The sequence below is a fragment of the Pezoporus wallicus genome, unplaced genomic scaffold (genome assembly GCF_028554395.1).
Source record: "Pezoporus wallicus isolate ANWC-B61680 ecotype Strahan unplaced genomic scaffold, APGP_CSIRO_Pwel_v1 scaffold_3294, whole genome shotgun sequence".
In the NCBI taxonomy this organism is placed as follows: Eukaryota; Metazoa; Chordata; class Aves; order Psittaciformes; family Psittacidae; genus Pezoporus; species Pezoporus wallicus.
The window spans coordinates 14,097,131-14,113,287 of NW_026635478.1; the positions used below are offsets into that span (position 1 = coordinate 14,097,131).

General features: G+C 41.3%; 1 protein-coding gene and 1 long non-coding RNA gene across 4 annotated transcripts in view; one reads left to right on the top strand and one right to left on the bottom strand.

The window, feature by feature from the left end:
- The window catches only part of TSPAN9 (tetraspanin 9), a 153,677-nt gene that overhangs the window by 45,554 nt on the left and 91,966 nt on the right, over positions 1-16,157 (bottom strand). The window lies entirely within an intron of this gene.
- On the top strand, positions 3,269-12,797 carry LOC130609615 (uncharacterized). The gene is made up of 2 exons (XR_008974825.1): positions 3,269-3,402; positions 12,768-12,797. It is a non-coding gene; the product is annotated as an uncharacterized LOC130609615 (long non-coding RNA).

The window sequence follows — 16,157 nt, forward strand, 5'->3', positions numbered from 1 at the left end:
ATGGACAGATCTCATTGGTCTGACTGTAAATTGATACCTGCATTAAGAAGTTACTTTTTTAATTTCTTTTTCATTAAGCAAGTCTATCTTTGTTTAAATTAAGCTAACTCTATGCTTATGATGAGTAATGCCAGTGAATGTGAAGTTACAATAACACAACAAATTTGGAGAGATGAAATACGCACAGCTGAGAGGCCTACCCAGAAAGTGGAAGGCTTACTGAAAAAAAAGGAAGACCTCATTTACCCATTAGTCAATAGAAACAGAATTAGGAATCCAGTTTGACCAGGCTGCTGCAGAGGGTTTACAGTTAAGATGTATTTTGTCCTACAGAGGTGAAAAAAAAAATAAAAAATGGAAATAACAGCAATTTCTATCAAAGTAGCAGCAGACAATGAGTGATGGAAACCTGTTGAGCTATGATGACCTCAGTGACCTGAGGGTGAAGCAATTCTGTCATTCTGCAAAACGGGATGAGGAACCAAGGATCATGAGTTAATAGCTGAGCTTGAGTCCTGGACACATTTTGAGACATTCCCGTTTTTTTTCTTAGAATGATAGTGGTATTTTTTCATAGATGACAGACAAAGAAAGCCAACAATGAAACAAACCCTAAGCTAAGAACCCAGGATGTACAAAACCCTGAAGTACTAGAAGGATTGGGAGTGTGCGGTCTTTTGGTCATACTATAACTTCCTTGTATAATCCATGCTTCACACCACACAGTTACCTTTTAGCCAGAGTTCAAGTGCTCACCCAACATGTTCCCTGCCAAGCAGCCAACCTCTTTGCTAATCCCACAGTTTGCTCTCATCACCAGGGAGGTGAAAGAGGGAGAAAGACACAATGGCAGAGGACTCTGTACCAGACTGTCTCCTATATCCTTAGCCCCCAGAGGTCTCACCCTTATCTCAGCATGGTAGGCACTGTTAATTCAAAAAAGGGAGGGGGACAAGAGAAAAAAGCAGCTTTCAATCAGAAACAGCCCGCACAAGCCATTCCTTTCAACTCTGTCACAGGATTGTCTTTCACTTCCCAAAGCCCAGTTCTGACGGTCTTGAAGTTAGTGCTGATGTTTTAATGGATTTGTGACTGCACTGTCACATATGAAAAGTCACCAGCTGACTCTGACATTTCAGCTTCTCATCTATCTCTGCTGTTGGAACGAGGCCACCTGGCTGCCCATTTAACACTCTCAGTGGAAAATACTCAGCTGAAGCACTCCTTCACCTGAAGTTTCCTGTCTTTCCAGGGTTATAATGCTGCCCAACAACCACAAACCCCACTCCGTATTTTGCCAGGGCTCTCATTGTTCACTCCCGAGCAGTGAAAGTGTATATACCAGTGACTGCAGTTACACATTTTTAACAGTTGTATAGGCCACTTTGTATAAATTCAGTCCGATTTATTTCTTTTTGCACTACCAAACAGCTGCCTTTCAGCACAGATGCTTTAGAAGTGCTTAAGTATAGGGTTTAAATTACACAGAGTTTATTCACAATGAGCAGCAATGACACTAAGAAAGCACGCGAATCCTTTTTTCTTCCATAAAGTAAGTAAAAAGGACATGCTTCAATAAAGAGAGCTTTCCCAGTTAAATTACTATGCATTATTAATGCTCGTCTCGGCTTTTTATGTACACATCCAACCATTAGATTACACACATGGGTTATCAGCAAGAAATGGAGAATCATTCCTACAGGTAATTGGAATTACAGGAGACCCTAGCCAAGAAGGTACATAAAGCCAGACAACTACAGCTCTCCCCTCCTTCAGTGTTCTCATGTTCATGTTTAGAGTCTGGCTGCAATACAGAATACAGTTTGTGCATAAGCCAGGATTTATATAATTCTGCACTTAGAATCACACTAGGCATATGAACACATACCGTCAGTACACAATGCCCTTTTTCTCATGCAAACAACTTTCCTTTCTTAAAAAAAAAAAAAAAAAAGTGAGTTTTACATTTGATTTTCTACCTAGTCTTTTTTTTCCATTTCTTTTGAATAAGAGAGTGGTATCAACAATTTGATAAACAATACATTTATGTGCTACTTTGAAAGAGAAGTAAATTTAAGGTGTACTGTCTACCTGTGCATCTGACTTGGACTAAGGCAGAAATGCTGTTTTCTTATATATATACATCAACAGCATTGGCACAGCAAGTACAAATAAGTGTTCAGCAATTATACCAAAATACCATATAATTTGTACCAAACCCTGCCAGCGAACTCTGGCTGATAGGACTGTAAAAGGAAACAGCATCGTGCAGAGAGTTAAAAATTGGAGAAGAAAGGAGAGAAAGAGAAGCTAAAGGAAAGACTGAGAATAGACAAAGCTCTTCTCTCAGGCTGCAAGGGCTTAACGTAAGAAAAGAACAACTAAGTCTGGCTGCTTCATGGCAGTAAGCATACCAAGTTGTGAACAAAATGGTTAACTACAGATGACAGCACAAGGATGCAGGTACAGGGAAACAGATCATTCTAAAACTTACATCTTTTAGACATTCCAGAGCTCAGTGCCTGAAAGGGGAGAACCAGCTGAGAAAATGGTGAAGGAGTCTTGGGCTTGGGGGAAAGCTGAGACATGCAAGAGTTGTGAAGCTAACCTCAGTCACAACCCGGCAATCACACCTCCTTTCCCAGCTTTTCAAAAGAGAAATGAAAGACAACTGGAGGATGAAATGAAAATAGTGTGTTTAAACCATTAAGCCAATGAATCCAACAGTGAGGATGCTGGATGCAGCTATAGCGCATAGTTTTCTTGTTAAACTTTATGAGGGGAAAAAAGAATGATGTGTGTTTGATGTTTCCAGTTAGAAGATGTAACCTCAAGGCATGCCAGCCTATCTGAATTATCTCCTGGAGAAGCAACCTCCAGGAAATAATGGAAAAAGAAAGATGTTGACCCCTATTTTTCTCCTTCCATGTTCTCAGACTCTTCCCAACCCCCTTCTCTTCTTACTCATATTTTCCCTCCTCTTTTCTTTTAAACCATCCATCCCCTGCAGTCCCCCTACTATCCCATTATTCGTTTTTTCTTACTGCTCTGCAGCAGTCAACTTCTTCCATTTCCCTTCTTCAATACTATACTACAAGCATGTTGCCTTACTCCTCTGTCCCCTCAACACACATTATGTGACTGGTTTGCACAAAGGAGAACGAAACTGCCTTTCACTAGTAACTAGCTAATACATGGAAACATGAGTGATCAACAGTTCTCAGAAAGGGCGGAAGAGATACCACATGCCAGGTCAAGGAGAGGGTAAGGAATTGCCATTAGGGAGCTAACAGCTCTGCACTGGACAGAAAAGGAGGCTGTGGCAACATCATCCCTCCGGTGTCCCTCATCATAGACCTGGATTACCTTACTGAATACATCCGTGCTCTTGCCATAGTTACGGTGACTGCTCTTTAGCTGCATGTAGGCAAACATGTCATAACAGCTGCACCGATAGAATAACCAGAACATATTGCCAGTGTTTAGCAAGGCTGAAATTAAACTAACTTGGACTACCAGACCTGAAGCAAGTTCTGCACGCATACTAAACCATGAAAACTATTTAATTCTGAAGCGTGACATACCATAGAAGGGTATTTTCTCTTATGCTTTATGTTCTCTACAGGCCAGACCAGTAATGGAAGTTTTAAAAAGCAGACTAATCAGACCTGAGCTATACTGTTACCCCTGCCAACCTTTTCATCCTCACCCCTCCATTGTCTTTCCTCTAATCAGAATCCTGTGCTTATTCTGGAAGGAACTAGATAATTTTTCATGTTGTCTTTGATGGAAACGTTTTGAGATACTAAAATTGAAACATCCTGCAATGGCAAAGTCAAGAAATAGCCACTGTAAGGCAGGGAAATGTGATATTTCCTGTAATTACTAGAGGAAGAATTTAAAATGTTTAATTCGACACCACAAATTCATAAATAATACCATTTTAGAAGTATCTTAAAGTGGGTGACTAAAATATAAGCCTTTTTTTAGACACACAAGATGGATTTGTTTCTACCCCATCACTTTCATTTAGCCATAAAAAGCTAACTATTAATACAGAAAGCAAGCTTCACTTATATAATACTAATTGTTTTTACGGTACCCACTTTTGCAATAAGCATCTGACAAGGCTACTGAAAAGGAGTAACATACCCAATGCAGCTGCACCTATTCAGAGTACCTTTTTTAATTACTTCAGGTTTGCTGGAAATCAACTAGAGCTGAATGCAGAATTCCTACATAAATTATTTGTGCTATGAGAAGCTTATTGTGTAACTATAATGACACAAATTTGTGGAATGGAAAGTCTTATCTAATTTCCTTGGCTATATTTAATGTTAGGTTCTCTTGCCAAACATCTACTGACAACCTCTATATTTTCAATATGCAAATACACAGTAGAAGCCACTTCTGTAGAGGCAGTTTTTAGGTTGCTTTGTTATATTGAGCTTTCATTGGAAATGATACATTAACTAGCAAAAACCCACCATGCCCACAAAGACATAGTCTGAAACCTTACCTCTCTGAATAACCTTTTATACACAGATGACGTAAAATGAGAACTTCCCATAGCAGTAGGACAAAAGGGAGCAAAACACCTAGAAAGCTGCTGTATACTATAATGACTCGCTTAAAAAGTATATGCCACAAATACTAAAAACACAGGTGTTTGGTTTTTTTTTTTATGATGCTATATAAATACACTTGATATGCTTCTCTCTCCTCGGTCTTTTCTATCACCATTCTGTGGCACCAAAAGCTGGACAAAATGAAGTTGAAAAAAGCCCAAGATGACATTCTAGTGAGAGCTATTAAAAAGGAGTAAGAAGTTCATATGGAACCTATTATAGCTAATTATTTCCTCAGGTTTGTAATTCTAACCTGCAAAGAACACATTTACAGTTCATAAACATGATTAAAAATCACAGAATTGTTATGGTTGGAAGGGACCTCTGGAGATAATCCAGTCCAACCCCCCTGCCAAGGCAGGGCCACCTAATGCAGGTTAAACAGGAAGGTCTCCAGATGGGTTCTGAATGTCTCCAGAGAGGGAGACTCCCCAACACCCCTGGGCAGCCTGTTTCAGTGTTCCACCACCCTCAACGTAAAGGAGTTCTTCCTCGTGTTGAGGTGAAACTTCTTGTGCTTGACACCATCCTCCTGGCGCTCACCTTTGAGATACTTGATATGCATTGAGACCCCCCTCTCAGTCTTCACTTCTCTAGAATAAACAGGCCCACCTCCCACTATCTGTCCTCATAAGAGAGGTGCTCCAGACCTTTGATCATCCTTGTAGCCCTCCACTGGAGCTCCTTCTCCAGTAGAATCTTGTTTTTCATGTACTGAGGAGCCCAGCACTGGACACAATATACCAGGTGTGGCCTCACCAGGGCTGAGTAGAGGGGGTGGATCACCTCCCTTGACCTGCTGGCCACACTCTTCCCAATGCACCCCATGATACTATTGGACTTCCTCGCTGCAAGGGCACACTGCCAGCTCATAGTCAACATGACATCCACCAATACTTCCAAGTTTTTCTCAGATGAACTACTCTCTAGTATGTTCGCCCCCAACCTGTACTGGTACTTGGGGTTCTTCCTTACCATGTGCAGTACCCTACACTTGCCCTTGTTCAGCCCCATTAGGTTTCTTTCCACCCAATTCTCCAGCTTATCAAGGTCCAGCTGAATGGCAGCACAGCCTTCAGGTGTATCAGCCACTCCCCCCAGCTTCATATGATCTGCTAACTTGCTGAGGGTACATTCTATCCCTTTGTTCAGGTTTTTGATAAGTAAGTTGAGTAAGACCGATCCCAGTACTGACCCCTGGGGAACACCACTGACTACAGACCACCAATTGGATTCTACTCCTCTGATCACAACCCTCTGAACTCTGCCATTCAGCCAGTTCTCAATCCACCTTACTGTCCATTTATCTGACCCACATTTCCTAAGCTTACCTATGAGAATGTTATGGGAGACAGTGTCAAAAGACTTGCTGAAGTCAAGGTAGATAATGTACACTTCTCCCCCTTGTCAACGCATCTTGCCATGTCACCATAAAAGGCTATTAGATTGGTAAAGCAAGATTTACCCTTGGTGAATTCATGCTGACTACTCCCAGTGACCTTCTTTTTTTCTACGTGCTTGGGGATGACCTCCAGAATGACCAGTTCCACCATCTTTCCAGGGATGGAGGTGAGGCTGACAGGACAGTAGTTTCCCAGATCCTCTTTCTCACCCTTTTTGCAGATTGGAGTGACATTGGCCTTCCTCCAATCACTGGGCACATCACCTGCTCTCCATGCTTTTTTAGAGATGATGGAGAGTGGCAGAACAACATCTGCCAGCTTCCTCAGTACCCTTGGGTGCATCCCATTTGGACCCACAGATTTATGGGTGTTAAGTCTATCCCTAACTGAACTCTCTACAATCAGGGGGAAGTGCTCCTTTCTCCAGCCTTCATCTCTAACCTCTGAGGCCAGGGACTCCTGAGGGCCTATCCTAGCGGTAAAGACTGACGTAAAGGAGGCATTCAGGCATTCATTAATTCCGCCTTGCATCCAATGCATAAACTACAACCAGCTGGATGGAATCCACTTGCAAGGCAAGCAGCAGAAACTACAGACAACCATACTGTATCTACTGCTTTCGTATTTAAGAATCAGAAAGAATAGAGGAAAATTGGAACAAAACAACAATTAACTATTTTAATGCCTACCTTCTGAAAAGCTTCAGCCTATTGTCTCAAAAATACACCAAAAAATAGTATTTATAGAGAAGACAACCATATTTGTGCTGAATATAAAGCACTAGTGTATTCAGTTATGTATGTGGGAGGAAGATCAGTCAGAATAAACTGTATCTTGGTCCATTACACTCAGTGAGTTATAGACCTCTACAAGATTTCTTTTTATTCTAAGAAAGTATGTTTGCTATAATTAATTATATTTTTAAATGCATTTGGCTCCTGTTATAACAAATTAGATTTCAAAATAAAATTAGTCACAAAAACCCCTCACTACATCTCCTTTATGTCAGTCTTTACCACTAGGACAGGCCCTCAGGAGTCTCTAACAAAGTGTGGAGAGCAGGTGATATGCCCAGTGATCGGAGGAAGGCCAATGTCACTCCAATCTGCAAAAAGGGTAAGAAAGAGGATCTGGGAAACTACTGTCCAGTCAGCCTCACCTCCATCCCACCAGACATTTTAGCTGAATGTACATAAATCTATGGGGCCTGATGGGATTCGGCCCAGAGTACTGAAGGAGCTAGTAGATGTTACAGCAGAACCAGTGTTGATCATCTACCAAACGTCTGGGGAGGTCCGTGCTGACTGGAAGGTAGCCAACGTTATTCCAATCTACAAGAAGGGCATGAGGAAACTACAGATCTGCTAGTCTAATCTCTTAACCTGGAGTAATTATGCAGATCATACCAGGTGCTACTGAAAGGCATTTAAAGGGCAATGCAATCAGCAGGCACAGTCAACATGGGTTCACAGAGGGCAAGTTCTGTCTAACTAATTTGATATCCAGCTATGATGAAGTCACACAGCTAGTGGGTGAAAGGAAAGCAGTAGATGTAGTCTTTAGGTATTTTACTAAGGCTTTTGATACTGCCTCTTACAGCATTCTTCAAGACAAACTGTCCAGCTGAAGGGCATAGCTCAGAGGGTTGCAGAAAATGGGGCTCCATCTGCCTGGCAACTGGTCACCAGCAGTGTTCCTCAGGGGTCAATTCTAGGGCCAGTTCTGTTCAATGTTTATCAAGAATGAGGGTGCAGTTGAATGAATCATTAGCAAGTTTGCTGATGAAATCAAATTGGGAGCTGCTGTTGACTCTCCTGAGGGATGAGAGGCCTTGCAGAGGGAACAGTTAGATTGGAGAATTAGGCAATCATCAATTTAATAACAAAAAATGCTGAATTCTGCATCTCGGATGGAGTAACGTGAGATAGAAGTTGGGAGAGGAGAGGCTTGCAAGCAGCCCTCCAGAGGGACCTGTGGGTGCTGGGCCGAAAACAGGCTCAATCAATGCGAGGCAGCAGTGTCCCCTGGCAGCCAAGAGGGCAAAACCACATCCTGGAGTGCATCAAACACAGCATAACCAGCCAGTCAAAAGAGGTGTTCATTCTACCATATTTAGCATTGGTATGGCTTCACTAAAGAGTATGCAGTTCTGGGCCCCATGACTTAAGAAAGATCTGAAGGTCCTTGAATATGTCCAGTGGAAGGCACGAAAACCAGTGGAAGGGCTGAAAGGCATGTCCTGTGTGGAGCGGCTAAGGACTCTGTGTTTGTCTAGTATGAGGAAAAGGAGGCTGAGAGGAAACCTCATCGTTCCCTACAACTTCTTGAGGAGAAGTGGAGAAGAAGGTGCTGGTCTCATCTCTATGGTACCCAGTGACAGGATGCATGGGAATGGTTCAAATCTGTGTCAGGGGAGGTTCAGGCTTGACATTAGGAAGCATTTCTTCATTAAGAAGGTTGTCAGACACTTGAACAGGCTTCCTAAAGAGACAGTCAGTGCCCCATGCCTGTCCGTGTCTAAGAAGCATTTGGACTATGCCCTTAATATTTTGCTTTAACTTTTGGTCAGCCCTTAAGTAGTTAAGCAGTTGGACTAGTTGATCATTGTAGGTTCCTTCCAACTAGAACTATTCTATTCTAAATCAAACCAATGAAATAACTCTCCTTTGGAAACAAAGAAATAGCATACTAAGTGCAATGTATGATGCTGCTTCCTAGCACCCACACATGTGAAGATCACTGATCGGTAGCATCATAACTAGCTATGTTGTGAGTGCTTGAGAAATAAGAAGGGAAGATCTGTGCTTTCATGCATCCAGAAGAACATGAAAGGCACAGGGAGGTGCCAATGGAAGCAATCTACCCACAGCAATCACACCTTTGCAGAATTTCATAGACAGGAATGGTGACACCAGACTATATTTCTATACTGTTACCTTGGGATCACTGACTTCTGCATGAACAGTTGCCTTAGCTCTACTCCTTATACAGGTATGTCCTTGCATGACAAAAACCATCTGTTCCAAAATCATGACAAGAAGAATTCTGTAGTGCACTCACTGGAGTCCTAAGTTTGCTTCTTTTCCCATTTGTACCTATCAGTTGTGCCACATTTCTCCTTTTGAAGTTACCCCTGATAAGCAGAAACAATAATACATCTGAAAGAGATGTAGTGAAAGATGCACTGCATTTCCACAAGGCTACTAACAGGTATGCTGATCATGCTCCCAGGCTACTATGCCTCAGGTCCAGGCAGCAAGATGTTTCCTGAGTGCACTTGGAGCATGTAATGATCTGAACAGTTGGAAGTCTCCAAATACAGAAAAGCACTGAAAGGACTTGGAACTTCATAAGCAATTGAGCTCAGGCCTAAGTCTCATATGCCTTTACAGTGTTTCATAACACAGAGTTTAACTTCACATTTTACAAGTTAGTGAGGTATAGGATTAAAACAGGAAGGACAGGAAAAGAAGACAAGAAAGGAGAGTTGTTCTTTGTGCGAGAGAGCAGCTGGAATGCGCGGAGCTCTGTGAGGGGATAGAAGAGGAGCTGATGGAAAACTTACAGATAACAGGAAGGGATTCTATAGGCACACTGCAAATAAAAGATAATGTGGGCCCTCTCCAGAAGCTCTCAGGAGAACTGGCTACCCTGGATTTGGAGAAGGCTGAGGTTCTGAATGACTTCTTTGCCGCGGTCTTCACTGGCAAAGGCTCTGACCACATCACCCAAGTCTTGGAAGGCAGATGCAGGACTGTGAGAATGAAGACCTTGCGCCCACTGTAGGAGAGGATCTGGTTCAAGACCATCATGGCAGTCAGGTGAAGTTCCTGATGACTGGAAAAAGGGAAATATAGCCCCCATTTTCAAGAAGAGGAAAATGGATGACCCGGGGAATTACAGACCAGTCAGTCTCACCTCTGGGCCTGGCAAAATCTGGGAGCAGATTCTCCTGGAACGCATGCTAAGGCACATGGAAAACAACAAGGTGCTTGGTGACAGCCAGCATGGCTTCACTAAGGGGAAATCCTGCCTGACCAATTTGGTGGCCTTCTATGATGGGGCTACAGAACTGATGGACAGGGGTAGAGCAGTTGATGACATCTACCTGGACTTGTGCAAAGCGTTCGACACTGTCCCACATGACATCCTTGTCTCTAAATTGGAGAGACATCAATTTGATGGATGGACCACTTGGTGGATAAAGAACTGGCTGGATGGCTGCACACAAAGAGTTGTGGTCAATGGCTCAATGTCCAGCTGGAGACCAGTAACGAGTGTCGTCCCTCAGGGATTGGTGTTGGGACCGGTCTTGTTCAACATCTTCATCGCTGACATGGACAGTGGGATTGAGTGTGCCCTCAGCAAGTTTGCTGATGACACCAAGCTGTGTGGTTCAGTTGATACGCTGGAGGGAAGGAATGCCATCCAGAGGGACCTTGACACGCTTGTGAGGTGGGCTGATGCCAACCTCATGAAGTTTAACCATGCCAAGTTCAAGGTCCTACACCTGGGTGGGAGCAATCCCAGGCACAGCTACAGGTTGGGCAGAGAAGAGATTCAAAGCAGCCCTGTGGAGAAGGACTTGGGGGTGTTGGTCGATGAGAAAATGAACATGAGCCAGCAGTGTGCGCTTGCAGCCCAGAAAGCCAACCGTATCCTGGGCTGCACCAAAAGGAGCGTGACCAGCAGGTCGAAGGAGGTGATCATGCCCCTCTACTCTGCTCTTGTGAGACCTCACCTGGAGTATTGTGTGCAGTTCTGGTGTCCTCAACATAAAAAGGACGTGGAACTGTTGGAACAAGTCCAGAGGAGGGCCACGAGGACGATCAGGGGACTGGAGCACTTCCCATATGAAGACCCACTGAGAAAGTTGGGGCTGTTCAGCCTGGAGAAGAGAAGGCTGCATGGAGACCTCATAGCAGCCTTCCAGTATCTGAAGGGGGCCTACAATGATGCTGGGGAGGGACTCTTCATTAGAGACTGTAGTGACAGGACAAGGGGTAATGGGTTAAAACTTAAACAGGGGAAGTTTAGATTGGATATAAGAAGGAAATTCTTTCCTGTTAGGGTGGTGAGGCACTGGAATAGGTTGCCCAGGGAGGTTGTGAATGCTCCATCCCTTGTGGTGTTCAAGACCAGGTTGGACGAAGCCTTGGGTGATATGGTTTAGCATAAGGTGTCCCTGCCCACGGCAGGGGGGTTGGAACTAGATGATCTTAAGGTCCTTTCCAACCCTAACGATTCTATGATTCTATAAAACCTTTTTCATGGATGATTCTTCTAGACAGCAAAGCTAGTCTATAAACTATTTAAGCTAGAAGTAATGTATGGTATGAAAGGTGTCAAAACTGCTATTCCAAATAGATCACTTGACTTGCAATATACAAATTATCTTGCATGCTGAATAACACAAGTCTGAGTGTAAATTATGTCACATTTTTCTTATCCAAATCAGAAACACTACCATTTAAGTAATTTATTATCAGTCCATTAGCTTGCCTTTAATTAACATGGGTATGCTCATCATTTTACAACTGATTATTTTACATTGATTATGCAGTCAGTGAAAGATTATTCAGACTCGGCATTTACAGGTCTGACAAACAGAAAACAGCAAAATATTGGAGACAGACTCTGAAAAGAAAGGAACAGATTAACAGCAATAATCAATAGACCAGTACCCAATTTAATGATAAAGTGAAATACAGTCAATATTTCTGAATTCCAGAAATAAATACACCTATAAAGTTCACATGCTTTTGTCCAAGATCCTTTCTTTTCCCCACCAAAAAAAAAAAACAAACCAAAACCAACATAACAAAACCAACAAACCCCTCCTTTTTAGTAAGGTTGCATGTTATAAAACTAAATGACTAACAGACACAATGATAACAACAAATACAGGGAGGATCCCAGCCTGGGAAGAAGCCAGAATGACTCTAGATATAATGTACTTGCTTCATCTTCTCAACTATTAACCATTTAATATTGCTAAGGCTTTTAATTTCAAATTCCCACACCAGGAATACAAACAGAAATCGTTTCGGTAATTTAAACTTTTACAGTCCTGCAGCGTGTTTAAACAACTAAGTCTCAGTACCTCCATAACATGGGTACCACTGCACCTTCCCACAAAAAAATCAGAACAGAGCGTTCAGTCCAGATAAAATGTCACAGCAAGTCAACAGCACTCCCTGAAACAGGGTTCTTGTAACTCACTTCTCAGTTCTCTGTCCTAACCAGTAAAGAATGAATATAATGCAATTTATTTGAACATTTATTTCCAAAGGCACTGTCCTGAGTTACACAGGACAGTTATGCTCATCTTGTAGGTTTTTAGGCAGTAAGCTTTATTAAAACTCGATGGATATATTGGCAGGTTACAATTAACTCTTCCAACATGTAACTTACTAAGTAATGACTATTTTTCAAAAATAGACAAAAGTAAAAAAAGAGATATAAAACTAGCTTTTATAATAAGTAACGATGAAGAGGGAAAATATAACACTGTACAGATTTCTGGGCAGTCTGCTCCCCCAAGAAGGTGCACAAAATCTGTTTTTTCAATTATATCACAATGCAATTTCACACAATGAAATTACCCTGATTAACTATCCTAATGTTAACTAACCTAATCTGTATGTTGCAAATCTGGTGCACTCAGTTAGCTGATCCTCCATTCTTCATGAAATTAAATGCTAAACCTCAGTAATTCCTTTCTCATCCTCTGCAGTGCTTCAGGTCTCATGCTAGTTGAACAAAATCAAAAAAGAGGAGAGCAGAAACAGAAGAAATGGAGAGTAAAGGATGGACTTTTAAATATGCAGATGGTGTCAACAATGGCAAAAGACACACCTGAGGAACAGATGGATCTTTTAAGCCCCTGCTCACTGGCGACAGATGAATGTGCCCAAGAACATCAAAGAACGGCAGTTTCCAAACAGAGTAAACCAAAAACTTCTTGACAAGTTTTGTACTTAGACTCCTTCCACTTTTTAAAAAAAATAATACAAATTACAAGTAAAAAGCAGGAATCCTTTCAGCTGATTCATTCCCCACAGCTGATTCATTCCCCACAGCTGCCTCAAGTACAGCAGGAAGAAATGAAGCCATGTTCCATTCAAAACATCTGCATTCATGGACCATGTGTTCACACAATTATTATCTCACTTTCATGTGTTTTTTGATCTCCATGCACAACTTGCCCTTTTTAAGTGTGTTTACTATTTGTCACTTCTTACTCCTAGTTCAGAAGTTTTGCTGAGGCAATGGTTTAGCTGATAATTAAACAGCAAGAAATCTCTGGGTCAACAGCATACACAGAAAGATGCACGTTCCTCTCAAAAAGATTACTAATTTTCCATAAGGAATTGACCTCCCCTTCCTCCCATACCTATCAAAAGTGTCAATAACTTATTTCTAGATATGTTAACTCTATTAGAATTACCAATAAACTTTCTCCTTACTTTCTCTCTTTTGTACTAACACAGAAGTACAAAATGGGCATTACATCTCTGAAAAGAAAGCAATCATTATTGCTTCTATTTATCATCATTATTTTGGGTGAGATGGTTTAGTGTGAGGTGTCCCTGCCCATGGCAGGGGGGTTGGAACTTGATGATCTCAAGGTCCTTTCCAACCCTAACTATTCTATGATTCTATGATTCTATTATTGACTGGCACACTTTGGATCCTGCTCTGTGCTTCCGTACATAGAATAGAGCTGGGAAGCTAGAAGGCCTGGCAGAATGGCTCTCTGGGCAAGATCTTACCCATGGGCTGTATGCTAGACACTCCACAACTAGATAGGCAAAACAAAATTAAGGAAAACAAAGGTTTTTCCGTTTTGCAGAAATGGAAGCGAGACAAAAAGAGACTACAATGTGTCCCATAATGCAGCAGAATCAAGAACTCAGTAAGTATTTCCAAGCCCCACCAAAATTATTCTTGACCTCTTCCAACACAATTCAAACCCGAAATAAAATTCAGTACTACAGAAAGAGGCTGCACATCAAATGCGAAGATCATACTGAAATCTCACTTTATTTGGGGGACATGAGCCAACTCATTTTATGGCACAGTTCCCAAACTTCACTGCTTCTAGAAATAGTGACATCCCATGGAAAGGACTGGGATATCAGATGATGTCCTAGAAGCAAAAGCAGATGGAATAGCAAAGCAATAAATGTATTTTCATGGATACGGTTCACACACTCAGAGGGAACAAACCGCATAGATACTGAAAATACATAATCAGCTGATGAAAAGCATTTTCTCTGAAAAAGATGCTTTCCAAAATTTTCATAGGAAACAGGTATCCTCAGCTGTTTAGGATCACTGAGTAGGCTCACTGCAGCAGTGTCTTTAACAAGCATGTAAAGCATACCATAAGAATGTCACAATTTACAGCATAACAGCAATATTGCAACTGCTGATCTGGGATGCAATGCCTGCTTTCTACAACCTTCAATACTTCAAGCTCCATACCTAGAGAAATAAAGTAGCAATGAGACAGATTTAGCATTTTAAAATAATCCTAGTATTTCCAGCTTACAGTCCCACTTGGCTGGCAGAATGCCACCAGAGTATGCAATTTAATATAGTCATAGCTGTCACAAGACATATTAGACTGCTCTATCCATGGGCTGTCTTCTATATATAACTGATAAAAGCTTGCATAATTAAGGTTGCATTTAAGAGTCTCAGCTATGTAACTAACAGGTCTTTGCTGTAAGCTTTCATCATATATGGAACACAAGCTTTCCTCACAACAGTAAAATTTTCTCCAGAAATTCCTCAAATGCTTTGACGTACTTCCAATAATCTTCAATATTAACAAGGGATCTAATTTTAAAGCCTGGTGCAATTCCTTTCAACTTTTAAAATTAAACTGCAGATTTTTTTCTTCATATTGAACTGAAACATAATTTCATATGAGTGTTAAACACGGAAAAGTCTGTATCTTATTACACACCAGTTTGTGAAACAACTGCAGATTACATTTCCCAAGACTCATCAAGAAGTGCCTCTCACTTCATACACAGCACAAAAAGAAGCTGTCAAAAGCAGCAATACTTGGAAAGCTGCCAGTAAGAAGCAGATTTTGTGCAGAGTTGTGGTACTGGTACTTCCAAAGGAAACCAAGCACATCTAAACATGACACAAGACTTTCCCTTCCTTCCCAGGCAGTAAGCAAGATATCACATGAACAAAGTTTGAGATGACAAATATAGGAGGTATGACATTTTGAAACAGTCCACAGGATGACTTATTAGTCATCTTTTGCTTATAATTCAGAGGGCTTTCTCCATCAAATGAACTCTAATTTTAGCGCATCAGTTATGCACTTGTATACTATTCCACAGAATAAACAGAAAGCTGTTTCAAAGCACGGAAGCTAAACAGAGTGAATTCATTCATAACTAAATTTAGAACAGTACAATTTGTTTCTTGCATGGCACAGGACAATGAAAGTAATTTAGGTATTAAACACTCAGTACATCTTTTACAAATCAGTGGAATCTCAGCACTTTGCAGAAGAAATAGGGCATATATCTGGTGGTCAAGTAGTTCACCAAAGACATCTATTTTCTTTGAAACAGCTGCGTAAGGTCTGAGGTATGCCACAGCTTTACCACTACGTAAGATGCTTTTGAATTTCCTTTCAGCATTATTTGTTCCTCATATTTTTCTAAGAAGTTGGCAGTAAGTAGTAAAATACCCTGAAAATAAGCAGTGGGTCTTCTAATAAATTTCTACAACTACTGGAACAGAATTCAGTTCACCAGTTCTGCTTTATGGTGCATTAGTTATGTACAGGCTTCACTTACTTTCAGAGGATTTCAGGACAATTTCTGGACTGGCTCTATTTCGCTCATTTTTAAATAGTGTTTGGAGTGGTCTATTAACCTCAGACAAGTGTAGGCCATTATAACCCTATACATATTTAAAGTAGTTCAGAAATCGAGTGAATTGGATTCTCCATTATGCAACTATATTTATTGTCCAAGAGCCAATAAAACAGAGAAAGTCTCACCTCCTTTCACTTCCTCCCCATGCCCCCCAGGATAAATATGCAGTTTGAGTCTACAGTAATAATCCCTACATGAAAATTGTGACTGTT